This window comes from Canis aureus, chromosome 16 (assembly GCF_053574225.1).
Source record: "Canis aureus isolate CA01 chromosome 16, VMU_Caureus_v.1.0, whole genome shotgun sequence".
Lineage (NCBI taxonomy): Eukaryota > Metazoa > Chordata > Mammalia > Carnivora > Canidae > Canis > Canis aureus.
The window spans coordinates 47,225,433-47,231,807 of NC_135626.1; the positions used below are offsets into that span (position 1 = coordinate 47,225,433).

General features: G+C 54.6%; 1 protein-coding gene and 1 long non-coding RNA gene across 5 annotated transcripts in view; one reads left to right on the forward strand and one right to left on the reverse strand.

Annotated features, from left to right (window-relative positions):
• The window catches only part of HELZ (helicase with zinc finger), a 166,231-nt gene extending 165,140 nt beyond the window's left edge, over positions 1–1,091 (reverse strand). For 3 of the 4 annotated variants that reach the window (XM_077853724.1, XM_077853725.1, XM_077853726.1), the window contains exon 1: positions 971–1,091. The gene's annotated coding sequence lies outside the window, so the exon portion shown is untranslated. The remainder of the gene's footprint in view (positions 1–970) is intronic. The other variant, XM_077853728.1, reaches the window with a different exon arrangement.
• A 448-nt stretch (positions 1,092–1,539) lies between these two features.
• LOC144286803 (uncharacterized) lies at positions 1,540–5,539 on the forward strand. Its single transcript, XR_013354760.1, has 2 exons — positions 1,540–1,868; positions 2,394–5,539. It is a non-coding gene; the product is annotated as an uncharacterized LOC144286803 (long non-coding RNA).
• The last annotated feature ends 836 nt before the right edge of the window (positions 5,540–6,375 follow it).

A 6,375-nucleotide genomic window follows, 5' to 3' on the forward strand; every position in this document is an offset into this window, starting at 1 on the left:
AGCCGGGACAACTTCTCCTCCCCCTCCCCCCCACACACACCCCCATCCACTGTCCCTAGAGTTATACACATCATATTAACGATTTGCCTGAAAAGTCTAAGTCGTGAGGGAGAAGCAACAACAATTTCGAGTTTCAAACCAAACCCGAGGATCCCAATCCAAGAAGAACCCTAAGCCCCTGGCTCCCAGCCCCGTCTGAAGGATCCTCGGTGAAGGAGAGGGTGCAGAGAGCTCAAATAATCTGGGGCTAGAGGAACCAAAGTTCCCTAAATAAAACTGCAGTCCCTTAGCCCTAGAGAAGGGGAGTCTTAAAACAATCTCCCAGAAAAAATAGTCTGTTTTTATTTTTGTTGATGTGCTCGTGGGCCAATGAGAATTTCCGAGGAGGGGGCGGAGAAACCGGGGGGCGGGGGGGGGGGTGAAGCTCAGGCAACAGCCCCCAGGCGGGGGAGGGAGGGGGCGCAGCCCTGACCCACTTCTGCCGCCGCCCCCCCCGCCGCCAGTCCGAGCCCCGAGGGGGCGATCCCGCGGGGCGTGGGAGGCCCGCACGCTCCCCACCCGCAGCCGTGACCCGGAGGAGGGGAGCGTGCAAGGCGGCTCGACCCCCCCCCAGCACACACACACACTCACACACACCCGAGTGCCCGCGGCGGGGGAAACCTCCCGCAGACTCCCGGCCCGGGTGTGCGAAGCCCCCCTCCACCGCCCGGGCCCCGGGCGCCGCGGCCCCCAGCGGAGGGGAAGGGGACCGAGGAGGGGAAGAAGCTGTAAACAGCCCCAGCGTCCGGGCCTCGCCTCGAAGAGCCCCGCTTCCCAGGCCCCGCCGCGGGCCGCCTGCGTCCCCAGCCCGTCCGAGGGCCGGCCCTCCCGGGGCCCCGGGGACTGCAGGGGAGTCGGGTCTCCTCCCCGGAGGGCTCCGGCGGCTCGCGGAGCGGTCCCGGCAGCGGAGAAGGGGGAAGTCAGGACTTACCTGTCATTACTTTCTACGCCATCTTGGATCCACTTGTCAACGTCCCCACAAAGCATTATGGGTAAGAAAGAGCCTTTAAAGTGACTCCCCCCCTCGGCCCCCGACTCCCGCCTCCCGCCGCCGGCGCCGCCCCTCCGGCCGCACCTCCCGCCCGGAAAGTTGCCCCGGCGGGCGGGCCGGCCCGGGCGCCTGCTGCCGGGCCCCCTCCCCTCCTCCGGGCTGTTTGCATTTAAAATCCACCCCCATTTTCAAAATGTGGCTTTGGGTTTTCCTCTTGGCTCCGGCCCTAGGGTTCCCTTCCCCCAGCCCTCGCCTCCACGCCTGTTCCCTTTGCCCCGCCGCCCTCCTGCCCTGGCAGACACCCCACGTCTGCATTTAATCAGCCCGAGGTTTCCCTGCTGCTGGCAGCGCGGGGAGCTGCTCATTGATTTATTTATGCGCATTTCTGCGTCTGTTACTGCTCGGGATCCTCGGTGCCCGGCGGCGGGCTTCGGCGGCCGTCTCCGTGCCCCGGGGCAGCCGGGGGTCGCCGGCCGGGCCCGGGAGCGGGCACCCCGCAGCCCCGCAGCCCCGCAGCCCCGCAGCCCCGCCGCCGCCGCGGGCCGAGAGGTGCCTCCGTCCCGACACTGCGTTCCGGGGGCCGTCGGGCTCCAGAGCCTGGGCGGACACTGTCCCCTAGCCCCCCGGCGACAAGGCGCGTTCGGGGGCTGGGGGAGAAGTAACCGCGAGACGCAACTTTCCCCGTCTGCTCCCTGTCCCGCTGTCTCCTCCCCTCGGCCGGTAACGTGACCCGAGACCCTCGAGTGGGGACCCCTCCCCCAGGAATGTGGCTCCGGGCGCTGCCGAGCCCACCCGGTCGCATTCCAGGCGGAGTGCGGACTGGGACTTCCCGGGGCAGGTAACTCGGGGGCGCGGGCTTGCGGGGTCCGGCGGGGACGGGGGCGCGCCCCGGGGCTGCGGGAGGCTGGCGACGCCCCTCGGCGGAGGAGGCGGTCCGGGGCTGCGGGGACCGTGCGCCCACCCGGGGCCACCTGCCGGATCCCAGGGTGGAGGCGATCCCCGGAGGCCGGGCGAGGTCCCGGGAGTTCGGGGGCGGGGGCGGGGGTGGGGGGATGCTCGGAGTGGCCATGCGGCAACCGGGTGCGCTGTAAGTGGGGGGCGCAGAGATGCGGGGCGAGCAACCCCGAAACCCACGCACGCCGCCCTGGCCCGAGCTCCCGCCCGCCGGCTCTTTGCAGGGCGCCCCCCGCCCCCCGCTTCCGTGGCGCGGGGCGAGCAGCGCGCTCGGGGATCCCACGCCCCCAGGAGCCGCGGCGTCAGTCCCCCAGCTCTCTCTTCCCAGGGACGCTGGTACTCGACGTTCAGACTTTGGGGGGCCTGCTGTGGTTGCTTTTTTTTTTTTTTTTTTTTTCCTTCCTCCAAGCAAGCTTTTACGAAGAGACGTCCAAGGGAAAATCCTCTAGGACACCAGTGCTTGCGAAACCCTCTGTTCGGCACTAAATGCGGTTGAAGGGCTCAGAAATTTGAAGAATGCGCGGGCATGAAACCCCCTCCGCGAGGAGCGCCTAGGGCCTGAGTCCGTCCTAGGGTTTTGCTCCCCTCCAGACCCGAAGACCAGCTTCTCTCTCGCTGCCTTTCTCTCCAGGAACCTGGATGGTTGCTGACGTGAGCCCTGCCCCCAGGGAGCAAAAAAAATAAAAAATAAAAAATCCACCAGGCAATTGTCCCGGGCCAGATGAGTAGAGTGAGGTGTAGACTCATTAAGGGATTGGCCCGGGGTCAGCCGTGAGGGAGGGAACGAGGTAATGAGTCACTCCAGGGCCCCAAACGAGGCGTGCTGGGGAGGGACCTCCCCTGAGTCACCCGCCTTTCAACCGAGTTTAAAACTGAAGCCTGGAGCCAGTTAGCTGTTCCAGCACAAGCAGCCACGCAGGACCTGTGGCCGAGGGGGTGGGGGCTCAGAGGACCCCCCCCCCTGCTGCTGCCCTCTGAAAAATGGATTGCCCTCCCATCTGAAGAAGGCTGCAAAGTCTCGTTTTCGCAGGGTATCCTAATTGCTCCTTTTCCAGTTCTCCTAGTGCACTTAGACACTCCCATCACTTATTTAAGGGTTGCTTTGTTTTTGCATGGCACTTTAGATGAGGTCTGAGTTGTCTATAAGTAAACACTGAATGGGGGAGGGGGTGTACAAGGATTGTGCCTCCTAGAAGCTTCCTTAGTAAGTACCACTTGTTGCCTTGCATAGCCCTTGACCCAGAGAAGTGCACACTTTATCTCTGACTGCTGGTCCAGTCATCTACTCCAGGGTACGTCCTGGTCCGAGACACCACCTGTTTGCTGAGCTAGATGGCCTCCTCACTCTTTACCCTGCCTCCACTCTGCCTTCTATTACATTCTCCATCTGACCAACCCTGTGGCATCCCTAAAATGTTAACACCGGAGTCCTCTCTGCTTAACCCCATCAAAGGTGGCCCCATCACTATTGGAATAAAATCTAAATTTCCTCACTGTGACCTACAATCTCTGGTGTGAGGTGGGTACTGCCTCCCTCCCTCCCCACGATCTGGCACACTGGCCTTTTCTTCTTCTGTCACGCCCCAGACTTCCATCCAGTGAAAACCTGGTTGCCCCACATCTCATGACCATCATCTTTCAGCTCTCAACACAAATGTCACCTCCTCCAAGAGGACTTTCCTGATCCTCTTGATCAAAAGAGGTCACTCACTATTCCCTTACCCTATTAGAAATGATCATATTTGTCTACTATGTGCCCCCATCCTGTTAGAGTATAAGCTCCACAAGGACACAGGCCTCATCCAGGTTTTTCACTCAATGCCTAGACTGTGGCCTGGCACATAGATACACGCTCAGCAAAATATTTGTTGAATGAATGACTACACATTTTTTTTTTAAGATTTTATTTTCTTTCTTTTTTTTAAGTAATCTCTGCCCCCAACATGGGGTTCAAACTCACAACCCCAAGATCAAGAGATGCATGCTCTACCAACTGAGCCAGCTAGGTGCCCCAATGACCATACATTTATCAGATTAGGGCAGTAGTGATGAAAAAGAGTGCTGGAGCATGGAACGAGGGACTGGGCCCCTCCATCTCTTCAGGCCATTCTGACCACACACAGTTAGAGACAGGCAAATAGGAATGGAATGGGGGAAAACAGGCTCTTGGGCCAATATTAATGGTACTCCACTGTGACTCTGATCTGATAAACACACTGTTCCATGTAAGTCCCCAACCACTACCCCACCTTTTCCTCCTCATCCCTCTTACTGGCCAACCCTTCTTTTCAACCCCAAAACTCTGTCCTTAGATCTCTCTTCTTCAGCAACACTCCCCTGACCAGCCTGTCCCCAATCTCTCAGTCTTAAGACTTTAAATCCCATCTTTATCCCGAAGTAGGACTTCAGACCTATAGCTCAAGTCCAGAACTTTCTCCTAAGCTTCAGACTCTTAGCCTCCCCACTTGGATCTCTCATAGTCATCTCACCCCATAAATACACCCCACCACAGTCTTCCCTGGCTCCATTTTTGACAACTCCATCCTTGAAATTTGCTCAGGCCACAGTCCCTCCTTTCTCTCAAACTCCACCTTCAATCCATCTGTAAATCCTGCCTAGCCTTCAAAATGTATAGTGAATCCAACCATTTCTCATCACCACACCATCATTGCTACTCTGGTCCAGTCCACTGTCCTCTTCTCCCCTTTCCTGCCTTCCAGTGTATTCTCAAGGTAGCTGCCACAACTGCTCTAGATAAAATACAGATCAAATCTTCTCTCTCCTCTGCACACGACCCTCTGATTTCCACTGCTCTCATTCAGAAAAGAAACCAGAGTCCAGCACAATCTGCCTCCTCTCGTTTCTTTGACCTAATTCTCCACCTCTCTCACCCTTGTTCTGCCTTAGCCTTGATGGCCTCCTTTTAAAGTTTCTCCTCCTCCAGTAATACATCCACATGGCTCATTCCCTTACCTCCTTCAAGGCTTTGCTCACCCCAGTGAGTCTGCTTCTTACCATCCTGCTTCAAATTTCAGTATTCCTCAAACACATACTCTTTCTTTCCTTGCTTTTCTTCCATGGCATTTATCACCTGTTCACATAGTAGGAAATTTGCTTATTCAGTTTTTTGTCTGTGTCACTCCATGTGAGGTGCCAGCTTGCTGATCACCAAAGATGTCTGTTTGCTGCTGAGAACCACATTTCCTAGCCATGTTCTTGAAGCTGGCTGGGCTGCGGCCTTGTGACTAGTTCTTGCAGATGGACTCAGAGCAAAAGTAGGACTGTGGAAATCTGCTTGATCAAAAATACATGCACCATGGGGGCACCTGACTCAGTCAGTTAAATGTCCGACTTTTGGTTTTGGCTCAGCTCATGATCTCAGGGTCATTGGACTGAGCACCACATCGGGCTCCATGCTGAGTGTGGAGCGTGCTTAAGATTCTCTCTCTCTCTCTCTCTCTCTCTCTCTCTCTCTCCCTCACCTGCTCTTGCTCACTTGCACTTTCGCTCACTCCATTTAAAAAACAAAGCAACAACGAAAAAAAAAAACATACATCAGACACTAAGCTGAGCAGACAATAGACCTTTATAACAGTAATCCACTGACAACTTTGGGATTTGCTGTAGCAAATCTAGCATCCTAATGACTACACCTTGGTTACTACAGCCCACTAGCATGCGCATTCAGTGAAGGCAAGGATTTACATCTGTTTTGTTCATTTATTGTCTATCCTTACTGCCCACAACAGAACCTAGCTTACAGTAAATACTTAATAACTACTTGTTGAGTGAAGGACTGAATTCCCTTTTCCACAACCAATCATGAGTATGTGAATGGTTTCCAAAGAAAGGATAATGGGAAAGACATTTCAGTTTGTTTTTGCTAAAGAAGCAGAAACTGGGTTCTGAAAGAATCACTGGCTAGAAGGCTTTGGTAAAACTACAGAGTTCCATTTAATTTTGTCGTTCCCTGTTTTCATTTTTTTCTTCCCCTTTTCTTCCTCCCACTTTTCTACCCCTTCTATCTCTATTCCACCCAAGTTCTCCTTCATTCTCCCCTTCTTTCCCTTTCATTTTTTTTCATGAATTTTCTTCTTCTTTTTTCCCCACTTAATCTAACAAGAATTTACTGCCTATTCTGAAACCTTAAAAGTCCTAGAAGAGAGCATAACTAGTAATGTCTTTGACGTTGGCCATGGCAACATTTTTCTAGATGTCTCCTGAGGCAAGTGAAATAAAAGCAAAAATAAACTGTTGAGACTACATCAAACTAAAAAGCGTCTGCACAGCAAAGTAAACAATCAGCAAAACTAAAAGACAATCTACTGAACAAGAGAAAATATTTGCAAATGACATATCAGATAAAGAGATAGTACCCAAAATTTATACAT